This window comes from Phyllobates terribilis, unplaced genomic scaffold, assembly GCF_046119375.1.
Source record: "Phyllobates terribilis strain yellow unplaced genomic scaffold, ASM4611937v1 Scaffold_4__5_contigs__length_816908805, whole genome shotgun sequence".
In the NCBI taxonomy this organism is placed as follows: Eukaryota; Metazoa; Chordata; class Amphibia; order Anura; family Dendrobatidae; genus Phyllobates; species Phyllobates terribilis.
The window spans coordinates 684,680,230-684,701,440 of NW_027362764.1; the positions used below are offsets into that span (position 1 = coordinate 684,680,230).

At 48.4% G+C, this 21,211-nt stretch overlaps 2 non-coding genes across 2 annotated transcripts; both read right to left on the reverse strand.

The window, feature by feature from the left end:
- Window positions 1-5,508: 5,508 nt before the first annotated feature.
- Window positions 5,509-5,628, reverse strand: LOC141267227 (5S ribosomal RNA). The gene has a single exon (XR_012321237.1). It is a non-coding gene; the product is annotated as a 5S ribosomal RNA (ribosomal RNA).
- A 626-nt stretch (window positions 5,629-6,254) lies between these two features.
- On the reverse strand, window positions 6,255-6,373 carry LOC141270063 (5S ribosomal RNA). Its single transcript, XR_012321567.1, has one exon. It is a non-coding gene; the product is annotated as a 5S ribosomal RNA (ribosomal RNA).
- Window positions 6,374-21,211: the final 14,838 nt, after the last annotated feature.

Here is a 21,211-nt window from a genome sequence, read left to right on the forward strand (position 1 = left end):
ACAGCCAAAATCCAGTATATAAATATAAAGATATTCAATTGATATGGCAATGCGCATTAATAAATTGGGATACAACAATTTTGGGTTAAATATATATATATATCTAAAACTTCATATGTGGAATGTTTGAGTTGAACAGATCTGTGAATGTCAGAGTGAAGGTGACAGATGAGTAAATCAGCAGCTGCTAAGTGTGATTGATATGACAGAGGCCTCGTATGTTTGTATTTTTGAAAAAAAAAATGTTTCTTTATGTGAAGGTACAAAAATATATTTAATTCTGAGGAAATTATAATACATAATTAGGTATTACAGTGCCTACAAGTAGTATTCAACCCCCTGCAGATTTAGGTGGTTGACACATGCGGAATTAACTTGGCATTGTGACATTTGTACTGTAGATCAGCCTGGAAGTGGGAAATGCACTGCAGCAACTTTTTTTTTGTTTTTTTGTTTTTTTAAAACGTTAAAAGTTAATTCAGAGTGTCATTTATTATTCAACCCCTCAAACCACAAGAATTCTGTTTGGTCCCCCTAAAGTATTAAGAAGTAGTTCAGGCACCAAGAATAATGAGCTTCACATGTGTGGATTAAAGATCTCTTTTGCCAGCCTTTTCTGACTATTTAAGACCCTCCCCAAACTTGTGAACAGCACTCAGACATGGTCAACATGGGAAAGACAAAAGAGCATTCCAAGGCCATCAGAGACAAGATCGTGGAGGGTCACAAGGCTGGCAAGGGGTACAAAACCCTTTCCAAGGAGTTGGGCCTACCTGTCTCCACTGTTGGGAGCATCATCCGTAAGTGGAAGGCTTATGGAACTACTGTTAGCCTTCCACGGCCTGGACAGCCTTTGAAAGTGTCCTCCCGTGCCGAGGCCAGGATTGTCCGAAGAGTCAAGGCTAACCCAAGGACAACAAGGAAGGAGCTCCGGGAAGATCTCATGGCAGTGGGGACATTGGTTTCAGTCAATACCATAAGTAACGTACTCCACCGCAATGGTCTCCGTTCCAGACGAGCCCGTAAGGTACCTTTACTTTCAAAGCGTCATGTCAAGGCTCATCTACAGTTTGCTCATGATCACTTGGAGGACTCTGAGACAGACTGGTTCAAGGTTCTATGGTCTGATGAGACCAAGATCGAGATCTTTGGTGCCAACCACACACGTGACGTTTGGAGACTGGATGGCACTGCATACGACCCCAAGAATACCATCCCTACAGTCAAGCATGGTGGTGGCAGCATCATGCTGTGGGGCTGTTTCTCTGCCAAGGGGCCTGGCCATCTGGTCCGCATCCATGGGAAGATGGATAGCACGGCCTACCTGGAGATTTTGGCCAAGAACCTCCGCTCCTCCATCAAGGATCTTAAGATGGATCGTAATTTCATCTTCCAACAAGACAATGACCCAAAGCACACAGCCAAGTAAACCAAGGCCTGGTTCAAGAGGGAAAAAGTCAAGGTGTTAGAGTGGCCTAGTCAGTCTCCTGACCTTAACCCAATTGAAAACTTGTGGAAGGAGCTCAAGAATAAAGTCCACATGAGACACCCAAAGAACCTAGATAACTTGGAGAAGATCTGCATGGAGGAGTGGGCCAAGATAACTCCACAGACCTGTGCCGGCCTGATCAGGTCTTATAAAAGACGATTATTAGCTGTAATTGCAAACAAGGGTTATTCCACAAAATATTAAACATAGAGGTTGAATAATAATTGACCCACACTTTTATGTTTAAAATTTAATAAAATTCAACTGAGCAACATAACTTTTTGGTTTGTAAGATTTATGCTTCTGTTCATAAAACCTACTCTCGTTTGCAGTTTGAAGGCTCTAACTTATTTGCATCTTATCAAACCAGCTAAATCTGCAGGGGGTTGAATACTACTTGTAGGCACTGTATCTACATGTATATATTTCTATATTTCTTTAATAATTATTATTTCTTGATTTAACTAATAGTGGATAAGGGCAACCACACATCAAAATGGTTTACAAAGCAAATTTATATTTAGAATAATTTTCCACATGATAATATTCTTGAATAACTATAATATTATTTTTAATGGTTACCTAAATAGGTACACACCTCTCTTTAGTCAAATCTATGCTACTCATCGATATGAAATTTATGCACAATATTTCTAGAAGAATAATTATTTTTAATTTGGTTCTGATATATACATAAATTTTATAAAATAATATTTTTGGTATTAAGGGAGAAAATGTGTTTTTGATCCTGATTACATAATCACTTTTGATCAATACTTATTTTCCACACATTTTAATAAAGAAGAAATAATAATAAGGTACTATGGTATAATTAAGAAGGGTATTACATGCAAAGTTGCATAATTTAATATTTTTTGGTGGTACAAGGTTATGACAAATATGAAATCATCCAGATAATGGAGATATAAGGGTATTTTTTATGGAGAATATAATTACTCTGCATTTGTCATTAAAATTTAAAGGCCTTATTTTTATTTTTATTCTTATTTTTACTCTTAATTTTATTTTTCATTTTTAAAATTTTATTCTTACTTTATACTTCTTATTTTTCTATTTTTTCATTTTTTAATTCTCATTTGATTTTATTTGAGTTCAATATCTCAATTGAGAAAACACATTCATATTTAATAAAGTAATGTCTAATACAAGAGTATTGCTTCATTAAATATATATTGCTAAAGAAAAAAATGTTTACATTTTCTGAGTAAACACAACAATTCATTCATTCATTCATTCATTCATTCATTCATACATTCATATATTTATTCATTTTGGTTCAGGAGTATACATTCTTTGATATTATTGGTTTAATAAAGATATAAAAACTTGTTTTTTCAAAATACACTGACACCTATGGGTTGGAAAAGGTAATTACACCTATGACATAAAAATGTTCTATCATATGGAGAACTTGATTGATAATGAATTATTATCTATTATTGTTTATTATTCCAAACATAATTTATTTTAATATTTTGATAATAATTAGATGGATATTACTGATTGCTATGGTACGCTGTGATATTATAGGTTAGGAAAAACTGCCAGATTTGGTATCAGATTAGGGAATGAAGACTTCAATCAAGACATCGCAATTATGAATTCTATCTTAATAAAGTGTTATAATAGACTGTGTCCATTACATACAATACAATTCACACCACTGATCACCAGGACGGCAGAGGACGATGATCCTATATGTACTGTGTTGTGTTTAAGTTTCATCACGTTCCAGTGGTTTCTTATCACCTGCAACGCTTCAATGAAAGCTGGTGAACAGGTAATACCTGGCATATGTGTCCTGTATATAAAGGACTGAGTACTGGTTATGGTGCTATATAAAGCAGGAAAGTGTCAAGTTAACCCTTGCTTTACTGACCAAAGACGTCACATCTGTTCCAAAAGTGACACGAGACCAGTGCGGACACACGGAAGATTCCAAAGACGATCCAACGTAAGTCCAGGTGACACTGCACACATATTAAAGCTACATTTCATCCATGGACTTTGTTTTCTTATCAACTGACATACATGATCTTTCTAATAAAGAGTACAGTTTATGGACTGAACAATAATGAACACAATTATGGACTGTACAATATCTACATGCTGTAATTTATTTCAAAGGAGTTTTCATCTAAAGACTGTGTTATAAAAGAACCAAGAAGAAGACGAGACGACGACCCGATGACATCAGATGATGACGATTGAACCCGCGATTGCTTCAATTTAGATATAGGGAAGTATAATTATACATATTAAATGAATATTAGTCACGGCTTACCATAACATGAATTCACATTATTATATAACAATAATCCGATATTGATACTATTATTACTATTATTATTATGGAAATTTAATGATATTGCCAAGGAAGAAGGAAAGAAAAAATGATTGATGAATGTATCTTCTTTTGAGAAATTTCAGTTAAAGTCCTTTTATTCTCAAAAAAGGGGGAAATGTTAAATGGTTAATTATGGAAATTCATTTGGAATGTTAATCGATAATCATTTTTCTGAGTTCTATGCCTCAGCCATCGTGTCTAGTTGACATGCGCTATTTGTGTGTGTATTTTTGGTTCACTACCATATGTAGAACAGGTGTCCATACGACTGGCTATAAAAGCCCATGGTACAGAAAGGGGGGGCTCTCTTGCTGTGCCCACCCCACAAGACACAGAATCTTCATGCTGAGAAGCAGATGACATGTAGGCCTGGACACATGCTGGACAAAGACATGATTTACCAGCCAGGATCCAAGGAAAGATGGGTGAATCTCTACAATTAAGCTAATTATGGACAAATGGACAATTACTTTATAACTAATTATGGTATGTACCTGCTGCAATTTGATTCTTTTTAATGAACAATCCAAGAATAAATAGATACATTTTTTTATAAGAATATCGTGATATTGATACTTTGAGAAGTCCTAAGTAGAAAAAAATAATACAGGAAGCGTATTATTTTACAGTCTCCCATCCAAGTACTAATCAGGCCTGACCCTGCTTAGCTTCCAAGATCAGATGAGATCGGACGTGTTCAGGGTGGTGTGGCCGTAGGCAGAGACAAGCTTCTCACTTGCTGCTTTTCTACTTTGACGTCTGGCTGCCGGCTGCCCTTTCCAGTGCTCAGCAAGACCAGGTCCTTTTGTGCTTTCCCTTCTCTTCAATTTTTTTGCTGGCTTCCTTAAAAGGTCTTGTAGACACAACGCCCCACTCAGAGCCGCTGAGCTCACTGATCGGCTGCAGCGCTGTCGACGGAACGTCAGCTTCACGGCCAATGCCACAGGCCGGGAGCAGAGGCGAGACTCACCGGTAGGGTGAGTAGAGCGCGGTTAGTTGCTTTCTAATAGGCTGCAGCCGGGGATTAACTTTTAATGAAAGGGAACAATCCCTTTGACTGTCTGCAGCACGCCACACCTGGGAAGCGCACTCTCACACACAAGCCAGCATGCACACGTGATCGCACGTGACAACACCCCCTATCTGCCCCTACAACCTCTCCGTCACCATGCGTCAGACTCTCCTGCCTGTTTTATGATTTCAGTGCCCTAGCAGGAATCACCCCTCCCCCTCCCCAATTCCTTCCGCACCTTCCTTGCCTTCCTTGCACTGAGGTTAGCTCTTTGTCAGCCGTCTGGCTTGGTTACACAAGCTTCTTTGCAGAGAAACATGTTACTTCTGCTGGCCCTCGCTAGGCGACCGGCATCCAAAACCTTCCCTGGGCACCTGCTGAAAGCCTGGCCCCTTCACGGCCCCGGTTGCTTTTAACGCCATCATTTCCACACGGCGAGCTGCGGAGTCAATAAGCACTCCTAGCCGTGGCAAGGAGCTCGGTGTCAGGCCTGCGTGAAGGCGGAGGGGTAGCGTACTTAGCTGCCAACTGGCTCAGAGGCCTTGGGCTTCCATCATCTAAGTTACTTTGGGTCGGTGTCCGACAAGCCGCCGTTCCATGCTAGCCGAGCTGGGCAGTAGGTAAAAACATCATCAAAATGGTCTACAGCACCCGGTATTCCCAGGAGGTCTCCCATCCAAGTACTGTCCGAGCCCAGCCCTGCTTTGCTTCCGAGATCAGATGAGATCAGGCGTATCCAAGGTGGTATGGCCAGTAGAAGCTGCTCGATCCATCGCCCGGCCAGCCTTTCTCAGGATCGCTTGGTGGCGAGCAATCTGGCCGTGACGGGGCGGGCTCCGAAGGGTCCATGCAAAGTCTGTGCCGTCACTACAGGTGTGGTTTGTTTTGCAGTGATTCACCAGCCGCATCAGGTGTCTTCAAAAATGGCTCGGCGCAGGGTCTCCTGCAGGCTAAACCCTTCATCGCGGTAATGTGACAGAAAGAGCAAGCTGGACCCGTAACTTGTGGGCGGAGCGAGACGTCCAGGGGTGAATGAAGGAAGAGGGTGAGATGGTTGCCAGTGACTTTGAGCTGCTCTTCAGGGGGGAGGGTCATGTTGCCTGCAAAGGTCTTCTGCTTGGGGTTACCGGTGGTTGCCTCCAGCCACGGGGGAGACGCTGGTCCTGGTGAAAAGGAGCCTAGTATTAAAAGTAAAGAAGCAACAATGCTGGAGGCCCACGGTGATCAGAAGGATGCTGGTATTTTGCAGAGATGAAATAGCGCAAGAGAGAAAGCAAATGAAAAAAAGAAAAGAGAATGAATGTGTGCACTTGTGAAAGGGAACGGAAAAAAGGCATAGAGGAGAGTGCCCCCTGCTGGTGGAAGGAAGGAAAAAGCAAAGCAAAAGCCTACAGCACCTGGTATTCCCAGGTGGTCTCCCATCCAAGTACTAACCAGGCCCAACCCTGCTTAGCTTTCAAGATCAGACGAGATTGGGCGCGTTCAGGGTGATGTGGCCGTAGGCAGAGACCAGCCTCTCACTTGCTGCTTTTCTACTTTGACGTCTGGCTGCCGGCTGCCCTTTCCAGTGCTCAGCAAGACCAGGTCCTTTTGTGCTTTCCCTTCTCTTCAATTTTTTTGCTGGCTTCCTTAAAAGGTCTTGTAGACACAACGCCCCACTCAGAGCCGCTGAGCTCACTGATCGGCTGCAGCGCTGTCGATGGAACGTCAGCTTCACGGCCAATGCCACAGGCCGGGAGCAGAGGCGAGACTCACCGGTAGACCCGGGTCGGGTGAGTAGAGCGCGGTTAGTTGCTTTCTAATAGGCTGCAGCCGGGGATTAACTTTTAATGAAAGGGAACAATCCCTTTGACTGTCTGCAGCGCGCCACACCTAGGAAGCGCACTCTCACACACAAGCCAGCATGCACACGTGCTCGCACGTGACAACACCCCCTATCTGCCCCTACAACCTCTCCGTCACCATGTGTGTCACCCTGGCCTGGATGCCACAAAATGTATTAAAGCTGTGTCTGAGAGCAAGGGGGAGGTTCTCTTGTCAGGGGAACATTAGCATGCAATGCCTCCTGTCTCAGGCCAGTAGGGGGAGCAGGCTGCCCCTATAAAAGCTGGTGCTGGTGGCAGGGTTAGAGAGAACTGGATTGCCTGTCTCAGCTCTGAGACGTGTCCCAGAGTGGAGCAGGGACAGAAAGTTGATTGCACCTAAGAGGAAGTGTGGCAGGAGGAGAGCCACAATCCAGAGACAAGAGGCGAAGAGAGCCTGTCTTGGCAGAGAAAAGACTTAATTTTACCAGACTTTGGTGTCTGAGGCTGGAAGGATTCCACATCCCCCAGCAGAGAACCAGTCCGCAAGGGACTGTACATTCCTTGGCCTAAGAGGCCTGGAGGCCCTGCCACAACCGAAGGGACCAGTAAAGCCGTACAAGGCTGGGAGCAGAAAGGAACCCACGTCGCAGGCCATACAGGCGAGAATACACGGAAAGCTCGGAAACGTGGGCTGTTACCCTATCAGGAGGAGATAGCCAGAAGGAGCGCAGAAAGCACGGTAGGCCTACACCCTCACCCTGACCAGGGCCAATTTCCCCGTTGCTCTCAGACGTCCAGGTCCCCTTCTAGCCGGGACTGTTTATGGGTCACTTTACCTGTTGTAGTAAAGACCCTGGACTGCAACTTGTTGTCTGTGTGCTCCTTGCTCCTCCCGCACTATCAGCACTGGGATTCTCACTACCATCACTCCCACCATCCATTATACTGCCCTGGGGCCGCACTCTTCCCGTGGGGAGTCACACTACCCTAGCTGCACACCTCATCAGCCCCAGCGGTCTGCATGCAGCGGCGGTTCCTAATAACCGCAATCCACGGGTGGCGTAGTCGGACATTATCAGCAGAACGTAGCAGACTACCATTGGCCTGACCACCCTGAGCCACGGAACCGGGTCGCCACTACTACCCCCATCGTCTCCCTATTGCCCGGATCCGAGTGCCCCACGGCCCAGGGGGCGAGTCAGCTTTGGCGTAGTCGGCAGGATTTTGTGCCCGCAACCACCGGGTACTGCGTGCCTGAAAAAGACTTTTGTAAACTTACCTGTGGCGAAGTTTCCCGCCATCCGGAGCCGATTCCCGCCATCGGACGCCATCTTGGACCGTTTCCCGCCGTCTTCTGCCTTCTTCCCGCCATCCGCAGCTGCTTCCCGCCATCGGACGCCATCTTCAGGACGCCGCGCGGGAAGAAGAGGGGCGTGGACGTCAAAACCGCGCGAGATCCGAAGCTCCGCCCCACGCTCCGACGCTGCGCAAGGTCCTGGAAGGGAGAGAGAGCGACGCTGACATCATCAGGACGCGACGCCAGGTCCTCGTCCATATCGGCAGCAGCGGAGCCGCGGCCTAAAGAAGAGGATCGCCGGAAGGTAGGCCACGCTTAACTAGGGGGGAGGAAGATGTCAGACACAAAGGCGCCCACTACCACCAACGCAGCTGCAGCAGCAGTGATGCCCTTTTCCCTGCCCTACATCCCTGGAGCGGCCTGGCTGCCCAAATACTCAGGGGAGCCCCATGCCCTAACTGACTTTAAGGAAAGGCTATACAGTTTGTTCCAGGTTTACCCCCTGACAGAGGAACAGAAGGTCAGCATATTGACAGGGCAGTTAACTGGCGCAGCCCAAAGGGAGGTAAAATCATGGCCCACTGAGGAGAAAATGACTATGAAGGGTATCCTGGCCCGGCTGCGGGGTACCTTTGATACACGTACCTCCACTGAGATTAAAATGAGGTTCTATGGATGTAGGCAGCGGGCACAGGACAGCATCAGATACTATGCCCTAAATCTGCAGGAAGCCTTGAGGGCTATTCAACAAACTGACCCTGGCAGTGTGCAGGAAACCGATAAGCTGCTAACAGAACAATTCATAGAAGGTCTGCTGTCTAGCGCCCACAGGGCCCAACTGCGCCTCATGTTCTTTCAGAACCCCGACCTGACCTTTGCCCAATTTATGGACAGGGCCATAAGGGTGCTCCGTGAATCTGCAACCAGTGGCGCTATAAACCCCCGGCGCCCTGCTATCACCTACCACCAGGAGGCGGCGCCCTCCTCTATGGACTCCGTGGAGGCTGATGCACAGGCCCTGAACCAAGCCCCGTCGAAAGGCCTGCACCACCAAGTCCAGGAGCTAACCAGGGGCGTCGCGGCGTTGACCAGAACCGTCCAGGCGTTGCAAGTGGACCCGTCAAGACCCATCGAGCTGGCTTCAAGTCCGGAGGATGTCCCGTGGCGTCGACAGAGGAGGATCCCGTCGTTCCGAGGGAGGCCCACAGACCGCTACGCAGAGGATGGACAGCCCATTTGCCGTCGATGCAACCAGCCCGGACACATTTCCAGGTACTGTAATTTAAACGGGTCCAACCTGGGGCAGAGGGCCGACCCCCAGGCATAAGATCACCAGGCCCTTATAATTGGCGTGATAAGTACGTTGGGGGGCACCCGGTTTTACCCGTGGTGCTGGACGGTATCCCCATGAGCGCCTTGCTGGATACTGGGTCGCAAGTAACCACAATCCCTTATGTACTTTTTAAGCAGTATTGGACTGATGCTGATATCACACGGTATCCAGACAGTAACTTGAGCATCATCGCCAGTAATGGCTTACCCGTGCCGCAGATGGGGTTCAAGGAGATGACCATTAAAATTGGTAAAGTTGAACTGCCGGCACAGGGAGTGATAATTGTGGACATTGAGCGTCATGAAAGTCACCCTAAAATAACTGTGGGTACTAACATAATTGAAAATTGTCTTTCAGAGGTAATTGTAATTCTACAACAGGTGGCGGTGAATGCTAGTTCCAGCCAACAGAGGGTCCTCAACAAGGAGATAAAAGCCCTGATGAGACGGCAGCAGGTAGAACTGTCTGGTGGTGAGATCGGTAGCGTAAGACTGAGTGACCCATTCCCCATTTCCATGCCTCCCAAAAGTGAAATGATGATCGGACTGCAATCGGGTTGAGAGGTAGAGACTACCAAGCCATGGTAGAACCCGTGTACTCAGACAGCAGGCCCACCATTTTGACAGCCCGGGGGGTGGTTGATGTCCGTCATGGGAGGGTGCCTGTCCGCATCCTCAACATTGGGGAGAGGGAAGTACACTTACCCAGGTACGCTACACTCGCCAAACTGTTTGTTGTCGAACACCAAGCTATCAGGGCCGTGGAACCCTTGCCTCCATCTCCTCAGGCGGAGGGTAATGGCTCCCAGAAACAAAAGGAGGACTGGTGCCAGAAACTCCATGTGGGTGCTGACTCCACTCCCCTGCACCAAAAACAAGGAGTCTACCGGGTGGTACAGGAGTACGAGAGAGTCTTTAGTAAGCACCCGCTGGACTTCGGCAGAGTAAAGGGGATAGAACACCACATCCCGACAGGGAGCCATCCACCAATAAAAGAGAGACACAGGCCTGTACCCCCTGCACATTATCAGAACGCCAAGGGCATGCTAAGAGAGATGAAGGAAGCTGGGGTCATTAGTAGTGTTGAGCCACCCCCGTAGTGTTCGGGTTCGGTTCGGTTCGTCGAACACCGGGATGTTCGAGGAACTGTTCGTCGAACTGTTCGTCGAACACCTTAGAACACCGTCGAACACCGTTAAAACCAATGGCAGGCAAACAAAAACACATAGAAACACATAGAAAACACCTGCAAAGGTGTCCAAAAGCTGACAAACTGCTCAGAAGACACTCTCTTTAAAAAAGCCGGCCGGCAAATTCAGCAGCGGCATACACTGGTACCCGACAATTTAGACAAGAAGGAATAGAGCATCACACATAGATTAGATAGATAGAAACATGTCAGTCACACATATAAGAAGCACAGTGACAGTGTTGGTTACTGCACTTGTCATTTAGTGTAAAGGATTTATTAAAAAAAATATTAGTGTTTTCATGCACCGTCTCTTTAAAAAAGCCGGCCGGCAATTCAGCATCTGTACCCGACAATTTAGAACAGAAAGAATAGAGCTTCACACATAGATTAGATAGATAGAAACATGTCAGTCACATATATAATAAGTACAGTGATAGTGTTGCTTACTGTACTTGTCATTTAGTGTAAAGGATTTATTTAAAAAAATAATAGTGTTTTCATGCACTGTCTCTTTAAAAAAGCCGGCCGGCAATTCAGCAGCGGTACCCGACAATTTAGAACAGAAAGATAGAGCATCACACATAGATTAGATAGATAGAAACATGTCAGTCACATATATATGAAGTACAGTGATAGTGTTGGTTACTGTACTTGTCATTTAGTATTAAAATAAAGGATTTATTATTAAAAAAAATTTCGTAGGGTTCCCCTTAATTTTAGGCTCTAGCGGAGGTTAAGCAGACGGCTGGGGCAGATGTTTGAAGCCTGGGAAGGGGGTAATACCCACGGAGCTTCCCAGGCTACTAATATCAGACCCCAGCTGAATACATAGCCTTTACTAGCTATTAAAATGGGGGACCCCCCAAAAAAAATGACGTGGGGTCCCCCCTAATTTAATAGCTAGCAAGGGCTAGGCAGACAGCTGGGGGCTGATATTAATAGCCCAGGAAGGGAGCCATGAATATTGGCCCCCTCCCAGGCTAGAAACACCAGCCGTCAGCCGCCCCAGAAATGGCGCATTCATAGGATGCGCCAATTCTGGCACTTAGCCTCGCTCTTCCACGCTGCCCTGGTGCGGTGGCAGGGGGTAATAGGGTTGGGGTTGATGTCAGCTTATAATGCCAGCTGACATCAAGCCCAGGTTAGTAATGGAGAGGCGTCTATAAGACACCCCCATTACTAACCCCATAGTCAAAGTTAAAAAAAACACAAACACCCAGAATAAAGTCCTTTAATTGAAATAAAGACACAATCCTTTATTGTTCTAAATTAAACCATACTTACCATCACGCCCATTCCAGCTGAAGCCAACGATCTCCTGCAATAAAAGAAAAATAATAAAGCAACCTCATCCTTACCTTTCCATGGTTCCCACGACAGCTTCAGCTCTGCTACATCGAGATGACAGGCTGGACCGCAGCAGAACGCTGCCATCCAGCCTGTCATCCCGCAGACAGTGAGAAGCGCAGGCTTGCTTGCGCTGCTCAGCGTCTCTCTGTGACGACATCCAGATGAGCCGAGTTCATGTCCAATGAACTCGGCTCACCTCATGCACGTCACTGACAGCGTGGGAAAATTCTCAAGCTGAAGCGCTGATTGCAGGAGAATTTTCCCACGCTGTCAGTGACGTGCAGGAGGTGAGCTGAGTTCATTGGACATGAGCTCACCTCATGCACATCACTGACAGCGTGGGAGAATTCTCCTGCACTCAGCACTTCAGCGTGAGAATTTTCCCACGCTGTCAGTGACGTGCATGAGGTGAGCCGAGTTCATTGGACATGACCTCGGCTCATCTGGATGCCGTCACAGCGAGACAGTGAGGAGCGCAAGCATGCCTGCGCTTCTCAGTGTCTGCGGGATGACAGACTGGATGGCAGCGTTCTGCTGCGGTCCAGCCAGTCATCTCGATGTAGCAGAGCTGAAGCTGTCGTGGGAACCATGGAAAGGTAAGGATGAGGTTGGTTTATTATTTTTCTTTTATTGCAGGAGATCGTTGGCTTCAGCTGGAATGGGTGTGATGGTAAGTATGGTTTAATTTAGAACAATAAAGAATTGTGTCTTTATTTCAATTAAAGGACTTTATTCTGGGTATTGTGTTTTTTTTAAATACTTTACTAGATATTCATGGCGGTCATGTCTAATACTGGCGTGACCCCATGAATTTTGGGCTTGGGGCCAGCTGATAATACCAAGCTGGCCCTAACCCCTTTATTACCCAGTGAGCCACCGCACCAGGGCCCTGGATGAGTTGGGTACAGCGCCAGAAGATGGCGCTTCTATGAACGCGCCATTTTCCGGGGTGGCTGCGGACTGCAATTTGTAGCGGGGGTGGGGGGGCCCAGAAAGCTTGGGCCTCCCTGCGCTGCAGATTCCAGCCCCCAGCTGCCTAGTTGTACCTGGCTGGACACAAAAATAGGGCGAAGCCCCACGTACTTTTTCTTTAATTATTTCATGAAATTCATGAAATAATTAAGAAAAAAAGGCCTTCCCTATATTGTTGTGTCCGGCCAGGTACAAATAAGCAGCTGGTGGTTGGGGGCAGCCCGTTCCTGCCTGCTGTACCTGGCTGGACACAAATATAGTGCGAAGCCCCACTTCAATTTTTTTTAATTATTTCATGAAATTCATGAAATAATTAAGAAAAAAAGGGCTTCCCTATATTGTTGTGTCCGGCCAGGTACAAATAGGCAGCTGGTGGATGGGGGCAGCCCGTTCCTGCCTGCTGTACCTGGCTGGACACAAATATAGTGCGAAGCCCCACTTCAATTTTTTTAAATTATTTCAGGAAATTCATGAAATAATTTAAAAAAAATTGACGTGGGGCTTCGCACTATATTTGTGTCCAGCCAGGTACAGCAGGCAGGAACGGGCTGCCCACAACCACCAGCTGCCTATTTGTACCTGGCCGGACACAACAATATAGGGAAGCCCTTTTTTTCTTAATTATTTCATGAAATAATTTAAAGAAAATTGACGTGGGGCTTCGCCCTGTTTTTGTGTCCAGCCAGGTACAACTAGGCAGCTGGGGGCTGGAATCCGCAGCGCAGGGAGGCCCAAGCTTTCTGGGCCACCCCCGCTGCAAATTGCAGTCCGCAGCCACCCCGGAAAATGGCGCGTTCATAGAAGCTCCATCTTCTGGCGCTGTACCCAACTCATCCAGGGCCCTGATGCGGTGGCTCACTGGGTAATAAAGGGGTTAGGGCCAGCTTGGCATTATCAGCTGGCCCTAAGCCCGAAATTCATGGGGTCACGCCAATATTAGACATGACCACCATGAATTTCTAGTAAAGTATTTAAAAAAAACACAACACCCAGAAAAAAGTCCTTTAATTGAAATAAACACACAATTCTTTATTGTTCTAAATTAAACCATACTTACCATCACGCCCATTCCAGCTGAAGCCAACGATCTCCTGAAATAAAAGAAAAATAATAAAGCAACATCATCCTTACCTTTCCATGGTTCCCACGACAGCTTCAGCTCTGCTACATCGAGATGACAGGCTGGACCGCAGCAGAACGCTGCCATCCAGCCTGTCATCCCGCAGACACTGAGAAGCGCAGGCTTGCTTGCGCTCCACAGTGTCTCTCTGTGAGGGCATCCAGATGAGCCGAGTTAATGTCCAATGAACTCGGCTCACCTCATGCACGTCACTGACAGCGTGGGAAAATTCTCCTGCACTCAGCGCTTCAGCGTGGGAGAATTCTCACACTGAAGCGCTGAGTGCAGGAGAATTCTCCCACGCTGTCAGTGACGTGCAGGAGGTGAGCTGAGTTCATTGGACATGAGCTCACCTTATGCACGTCACTGACAGCGTGGGAAAATTCTCCTGCACTCAGCGCTTCAGCGTGGGAGAATTCTCACGCTGAAGCGCTGAGTGCAGGAGAATTCTCCCACGCTGTCAGTGACGTGCAGGAGGTGAGCTGAGTTCATTGGACATGAGCTCACCTTATGCACGTCACTGACAGCGTGGGAGAATTCTCCTGCACTCACCGCTTCAGCGTGAGAATTTTCCCACGCTGTCAGTGACGTGCATGAGGTGAGCCGAGTTCATTGGACATGAACTCGGCTCATCTGGATGTCGTCACAGAGAGACGCTGAGCAGCGCAAGCAAGCCTGCGCTTCTCAGTGTCTGCGGGATGAGAGGCTGGATGGCAGCGTTCTGCTGCGGTCCTGCCTGTCATCTTGATGTAGCAGAGCTGAAGCTGTCGTGGGAACCATGGAAAGGTAAGGATGAGGTTGCTTTATTATTTTTCTTTTATTGCAGGAGATCGTTGGCTTCAGCTGGAATGGGCGTGACGGTAAGTATGGTTTAATTTAGAACAATAAAGGATTGTGTCTTTATTTCAATTAAAGGACTTTATTCTGGGTGTTTGTGTTTTTTTTAACTTTGACTATGGGGTTAGTAATGGGGGTGTCTTATAGACGCCTCTCCATTACTAACCTGGGCTTGATGTCAGCTGGCATTATAAGCTGACATCAACCAAAACCCTATTACCCCCTGCCACCGCACCAGGGCAGCGTGGAAGAGCGAGGCTAAGTGCCAGAATTGGCGCATCCTATGAATGCGCCATTTCTGGGGCGGCTGACGGCTGGTGTTTCTAGCCTAGGAGGGGGCCAATATTCATGGCTCCCTTCCTGGGCTATTAATATCAGCCCCCAGCTGTCTGCCTAGCCTTTGCTAGCTATTAAATTAGGGGGGACCCCACGTCATTTTTTTGGGGGGGTCCCCCATTTTAATAGCTAGTAAAGGCTATGTATTCAGCTGGGGGCTGATATTAGTAGCCTGGGAAGCTCCGTGGGTATTACCCCCTTCCCAGGCTTCAACCATCTGCCCCAGCCGTCTGCTTAACCTCCGCTAGAGCCTAAAATTAAGGGGAACCCCACGCCAATTTTTTTAATAATAAATCCTTTATTTTAATACTAAATGACAAGTACAGTAACCAACACTATCACTGTACATCATATATATGTGACTGACATGTTTCTATCTATCTAATCTATGTGTGAAGCTCTATTCTGTCTGTTATAAATTGTCGGGTACCGCTGCTGAATTGCCGGCCGGCTTTTTTAAAGAGACGGTGCATGAAAACACTATTATTTTTTTTGATAAATCCTTTACGCTAAATGACAAGTACAGTAAGCAACACTGTCACTGTACTTCGTATATATGTGGCTGACATGTTTCTATCTATCTAATCTATGTGTGAAGCTCTATTCTGTCTGTTATAAATTGTCGGGTACCGCTGCTGAATTGCCGGCCGGCTTTTTTAAAGAGACGGTGCATGAAAACACTATTATTTTTTTTGATAAATCCTTTACGCTAAATGACAAGTACAGTAAGCAACACTGTCACTGTGCTTCTTATATATGTGACTGACATGTTTATATTTATCTATTCTATGTGTGAAGCTCTATTCTTTCGGTTCTAAATTGTCGGGTACAGGTGTATGCCGCTGCTGAATTGCAGGCTTTTCATGTTTCACTGTTGGCACTGTTCCCATCGATTTGGGCAATCACTCTAATGCCACAACCACCATGGCTGTGGCATTACAGTGAGTGGCAGACAATCCCTGCATGATTGGTGCTCTAAATAGCGCCAGACATGCAGGACACGCTTTTGGTACACGAACAGTTATCGAACATAACCTCGAACAGCCGAATTTTTTGCAAATCGTTCGGGTTCGTCGAACAACTCGAACACCGCCCAAAACAGCTCGAATTTGAGATTGGCGAACAGTTCTAGTCGAACACCGCTCATCTCTAGTCATTAGAGATAGCTGTAGCCCCTGGGCAGCCCCCTTGGTTCTGGTGAAAAAGAAAGACGGCACCATGAGAATGTGCGTGGACTATAGACAAATCAACCGTATCACCCACAAAGACGCATACCCGCTGCCTAGAATAGAGGAGTCTTTAGCCGCACTAAAATCTGCTAACTTCTTTTCTACTTTGGACCTTACTAGCGGGTACTGGCAGGTTACTGTGGCAGAGGCTGACAAGGAGAAGACCGCCTTCACCACCCCGATGGGACTGAGCGAGTTCAACTGTATGCCTTTCGGGCTCTGCAACGCACCAGGGACCTTCCAGCGGCTGATGGAATGCTGTCTAGGGCACCGAAACTTCGAGACGGTCCTCCTTTACCTGGACGACGTGATTGTCTATTCGAAGACCTACGAGGACCATCTAAAGCACCTGGCCGAGGTGTTCGAAGCCCTGGCAGGCTATGGCCTGAAGGTGAAACCATGGAAGTGTCACCTGCTGAAACCAAAGGTCCAGTACCTAGGGCACGTGGTAAGCGCGGAAGGAGTGGCCCCCGACCCTGACAAAGTCACAGCAATCAAGAGCTGGCCAAGCCCCTCGAACATCAAAGAGGTGAGACAGTTTCTCGGGTTGGTAGGCTACTACCGAAGGTTCATCCCCGGGTTCACTAAGATGGCAGCTCCTATGCAGGACCTCCTGATTGGACAGTCTAAATACCGAAGTCAAAAGCCACCCTTCAAGTGCGATAAACCGGAAGAGGAGTCCTTCCGCCAGCTAAAGATGGCCCTCACGGGGGATGAGATCCTGGCTTACCCTGATTACGGCCAGCCTTTCATTCTCCACACAGATGCCAGTAATGTGGGACTGGGAGCCGTACTGTCCCAAAACCAACAGGGCAGAGAACGGGTGATCGCATACGCCAGTCGGAAGCTGAGGCCCACCGAGAGGAACACGGAGAATTACAGCTCCTTCAAGCTAGAATTCTTGGCGGTGGTGTGGGCCGTGACGGAACGCTTCAAGCATTACCTGGCCTCCGCAAAGTTCACCGTGTACACGGACAACAACCCGTTGACACACCTGGACAATGCAAGACTGGGTGCCCTGGAACAGCGGTGGATGGCCCGTCTCTCCAACTATGACTTCGTGATCAAGTACCGGGCAGGCAAAACCAACGCCAACGCGGACGCCCTATCAAGAATGCCTCACTTACCTGAAGGTGACGAAGGCCCAGAAGAGCTGGAGGAGGTAGAACTCCCCGCGTTTCACCGGTATGGAGCCGCTCAACACTCTCACCGCGTGAAGGAGGAGGATCTAACAACTGTGATGATGAATCCCCTACCTCACCACAGCTGGGCCGAGTCCCAAGATAGTGACCCTGCAGTCCGCCTGGTGAAAGATCTGCTGACCCGGGAAGACGCCCCCCTAGATCCAGATGCCCCAGAGGAAGCTAAGCAGCTATGGAAGGAGAAGAGCAAGCTGTTCCTCTATGAAGGCAAGTTGTGCAAAAGGATTGTCAACCACCGGACGCACGAGCTGACCTGGCAAGTCGTGGTCCCAAGGCGAGATGCAGCTATGGTCCTGGGGGCTTTCCATGACAGAGCGGGACACTTCGGTTGGAAGAAACTGGAGTTCCTACTAAGAGGAAGGTTCTTTTGGGCCGGCATGAGAGGAGCTGTAGAGAAATGGTGCAGAGACTGTGGCCCTTGTCACCTGAGGAGGAAGGACCGCACCAGCCAGAAGACACCCTTGAGGCCCATCGTCACCACGCAGCCTCTTGAGCTGGTAGCTCTGGACCATGTCAAATTGGCTCCCAGCCGGTCAGGATACATCTATGCCCTGACAATCGTGGACCACTATTCCCGTTTTCTAGTGGTGGTCCCGGTAAAGGACTTGACAGCCCAAACAGCGGCCAGAGCCTTCCAGCAATACTTCTGCCGTCCACACGGGTATCCGGAACAGGTCCTGACAGACCAGGGTCCAGCATTCGAGGCTGAAATCTTCCAGGAGTTCTGCAACCTCTCTGGCTGTAAGAAAATTCGGACAACGCCTTACCATCCACAAACCAACGGGATGTGTGAGAAGATGAACAATATAGTCATTGATCTCCTGAAGACGTTGCCCCTGGAGGAACACAGCCTGTGGCCAGAAAAACTGCCGGACCTGATAGACCTATACAACAATATCCCGGTGAATGCTACCAACTGCACCCCGGCTTACCTGATGCGAGCCAGACCGGGTAAGCTGCCCGTAGACCTGGAGATGGGAGTCCTAATACCTGAGGACACCTCCCCGGATGCGGACTGGGATGCGGAAAGGCAACTGCAGTACAAGAAGGTACAGGAGAGTGTGGAGAAGAGCCTGGCCCAGGTGAGAGAGAAGCAAGAAAGACTCTTCAATCAACACGCCCCCGCTGGTCCCCTAGAACCTGGTGAGCAAGTCCTAAAGCGAAAAAGAAGGCTACATAAGTTGGACGACCAGTGGGAAAGGGAACCCTACACCGTACTGCAGTCTGACCACGACAACCCAAAGGTGTGCGTAATCACCAAGGACGGAGGAGAAACCACTAGTGTCGTCTCCAGAGACCACCTCAAAAGGTGTCCCGAGCAACTCCGTAGTGCAGAAGAGGATCAGAGTGACCTTGAACCCGCAGAGGACAAGGAAGAAATGATCAGCACCATTCTCGGAGAGTTCCCTCAGTCCTGGACTCGCATAAATGATGCCATAGTGGTACCCGTCCTGCATTTCCTGCAACCGGCCCAGCAACAACCAACACCAGAGCCGGAAGGTGAAGAGGAGCCAGCAGTTCCAGAGGCAGAAGAGCCTGTACCAGCAGCCCAGGAGAGTCAACCCTCTGCTGACAGTGAGCCTGCCATGCCTGCGGTAAGCCAAAGAACCCGCAGACAGCTGCCTGCCCTACCTGTACACCCAGCTGGTAGCTGTACCCCTAACGCTAGTGGGGAAAGCCAGGTTGGTCCACCACCAGACAGTGGGTTAAGGAGGTCAACCAGGAGCACAAAGGGGCAGATACCCACTCGCTGGAGAATATAGAGTGTACTAAGATTGTAAATAACCCTGTTGACAAATGTTGAAATGTTTGCCAAGTTAAATGCATGTTTATTAATAGTGTGTTTCAGTTTCTTGCAGCTACCGTAAGGACTCACAGGTTATGGACTTTTTATAACCGGGACCTTGTATGGACTGCATTCTGAGCCTAACCCAGGAATGAACTAAGACTGTGAAGGACTTGGGGTAGGACAGACCCCCACCTGGTTAAGGCTCCCGTTGTATTGGTGATATGGACACCCGGTCAAAGGCCACACTGTGCCCTTAAGAACTCAATTTGTGCGTCGTCTGTCTATTAATGTTTTATTGTTATGCATATTGTCTTTGTTTATTGTTTAGTCCCGGAGTACTAAATTTCACTAGGGGGGAATGTGTCACCCTGGCCTGGATGCCACAAAATGTATTAAAGCTGTGTCTGAGAGCAAGGGGGGGGTTCTCTGGTCAGGGGAACATTAGCATGCAATGCCTCCTGTCTCAGGCCAGTAGGGGGAGCAGGCTGCCCCTATAAAAGCTGGTGCTGGCGGCAGGGTTAGAGAGAACTGGATTGCCTGTCTCAGCTCTGAGTGTCCCAGAGTGGAGCAGGGACAGAAAGTTGATTGCACCTAAGAGGAAGTGTGGCAGGAGGAGAGCCACAAGCCAGAGACAAGAGGCGAAGAGAGCCTGTCTTGGCAGAGAAAAGACTTAATTTTACCAGACTTTGGTGTCTGAGGCTGGAAGGATTCCACATCCCCCAGCAGAGAACCAGTCCGCAAGGGACTGTATATTCCTTGGCCTACGAAGCCTGGAGGCCCTGCCACAACTGAAGGGACCAGTAAAGCCGTACAAGGCTGGGAGCAGAAAGGAACCCACGTCGCAGGCCATACAGGCGAGAATACACGGAAAGCTCGGAAACGTGGGCTGTTACCCTATCAGGAGGAGAAAGCCAGAAGGAGCGCAGAAAGCACGGTAGGCCTACACCCTCACCCTGACCAGGGCCAATTTCCCCGTTGGTCTCAGACGTCCAGGTCCCCTCCTAGCCGGGACTGTTTATGGGTCAGTTTACATGTTGTAGTAAAGACCCTGGACTGCAACTTGTTGTCTGTGTGCTCCTTGCTCCTCCCGCACTATCAGCACTGGGATTCTCACTACCATCACTCCCACCATCCATTATACTGCCCTGGGGCTGCACTCTTCCCGTGGGGAGTCACACTATCCTAGCTGCACACCTAATCAGCCCCAGCGGTCTGCATGCAGCAGCGGTTCCTAATAACCGCAATCCACGGGTGGCGTAGTCGGACATTATTAGCAGAACGTAGCAGACTACCATTGGCCTGACCACCCTGAGCCACGGAACCGGGTCGCCACTACTACCCCCATCGTCTCCCAATTGCCCGGATCCGAGTGCCCCACAGCCCAGGGGGCGAGTCACATGCATCAGACTCTCCTGCCTGTTTTATGATTTCAGGGCCCTATCAGGAATCACCCCTCCCCCTCCCCAATTCCTTCCGCACCTTCCTTGCCTTCCTTGCACTGAGGTTAGCTCTTTGGCAGCCGTCTGGCTTGGTTACACAAGCTTCTTTGCAGAGATACATGTTACTTCTGCTGGCACTCGCTAGGCGGCCGGCATCCAAAACCTTCCCTGGGCACCTGCTGAAAGCCTGGCCCCTTCACGGCCCCAGGTGCTTTTAACGCCATCATTTCCACACGGCGAGCTGCGGAGTCAATAAGCACTCCTAGCCGTGGCAAGGAGCTCGGTGTCAGGCCTGCGTGAAGGCGGCGAGGTAGCGTACTTAGCTGCCAACTGGCTCAGAGGCCTTGGGGCTTCCATCATCTAAGTTACTTAAGGTCGGTGTCCGGAAAGGCGCCGTTCCATGCTAGCCGAGCTGGGAAGTAGGGCAAAACGTCATCAAAAT